Consider the following 1,538-nt stretch of genomic DNA (forward strand, 5'->3'; position numbering starts at 1 on the left):
TGCCCTGGTTTTTACGTTTTTCTAAATTGTTCCAGAAAAATCATGGGGGATTTTTTTCTTTTACTCTTTAAAAATTCATAGAGGAAAGAGTTATTAGAAAATTTAGTGTAGTCCCAAGAATTCGGCTGTGTGATGATTTCTGAATTTAAATTTAGACTGATCAAATGGCTTTCCACCCCACGCTTTCTGGTGGCTTTTAAGCAGGATTATTTTTAAGAGGAGCTCTTTCTGAGCTTCATGGATACTCTGCTAGTTTTCAGTAAGTAACCTTCAAAATATTTAAAACATCACAAGCACAGAACAGAACAGTGTGTGCTTGTGCAGGTGAGTTAAACAGGCCACCATCTGGGCATATAAATGGTTAGTTGCACTGTCCAGCCCAGTGTGTGTTGGAGCTGGCTCGCACCAGCTCGTGGAAGCTGATGGTTAAATATTCATGAATTTTCCATGCCGGTTATTAAACCATTTGTAGCTTGAAATTGCCGACGGTGGGAGGACACCACGGCAATTGGCAGACACATAAATCAGGACTTGCTTTCTTTTTCTTAAAGAGCACTGTTTTCCCGACACTAGGGGGCACTAACTGTGTCTCTCTTCTTTTCCACTTTCCTCCATGAAACACACTTATCCTTTTTCTCCAGACGGCAGTGGCAGTCACACTGTTTGGAACCCATGGGGTCACAAGGTGCTGGCGGGGGGACCCTGCCAGCTCCAGCCCTTCACCCGTCACTGCTGTCTCCCTTCCTGGGGTGTGGCTCACACAGGCACAGGGGTAGCTCAGATAATTGCTCATCAAGCAACTGTACTCAAACTTCTGCCTCATGCCACTTTGTATGTGAGTCACACAGTGCATTGATAAGATCATCACTAGTGTCACTGATAAGAGTCAGGGCTGGCGACAAATCTGTATCAGAGAAAAAGAAGACTTTTTTCCTTTTTAAAACATAGAGGGAATTCCCTGGCAGTCCAGTGGTTAGGGCCCCATGCTTCCACTGCTGAGGGTGTGGGTTCAATCCCTGGTCAGGAAACTAAGATCCTGCAAGCTTTGTGGCTTGGCCAAGAGAAAGAAAGAAAACTTATATATATATACATATATATATATATATATATATATGAGAGAGAGAGAGAGAATTAGGTATTATAAGAACCTGTGCTTTTGACCTTTGAAATCCTTTGAAGTAGCCAGATGTCTCTTTTAGAATGTCCAAAATCTTCCATCTAAATCTTTTATTTTTCTCTAGACATTCTTTTCCCCAAGTCTACACATTTTACTAGATGAATCCTTTCCTATATTTTGTTTCTATTCTTTTTCAAACAATTATTAGTACCGTGATAGGTGTTTGTTCTGAACTCTTTACTGTAAACGAGCATTGTTTTAACTATATTGCGGCTTTATTAGACCTAATCACTATACTTCCATTTGTTTTTAAAAGGACAAAGATACTCTTGAGTTCCAATAGGAGAACAATAAACACTTTGGTATCACAATGCAAAGAAACTGAAGTTGTATTTCTGAACTTATGTTTCTTCTGTTTTGA

The sequence above is a fragment of the Oryx dammah genome, unplaced genomic scaffold, assembly GCF_014754425.2.
Source record: "Oryx dammah isolate SB20612 unplaced genomic scaffold, SCBI_Odam_1.1 HiC_scaffold_4, whole genome shotgun sequence".
Taxonomy (NCBI): Eukaryota; Metazoa; Chordata; class Mammalia; order Artiodactyla; family Bovidae; genus Oryx; species Oryx dammah.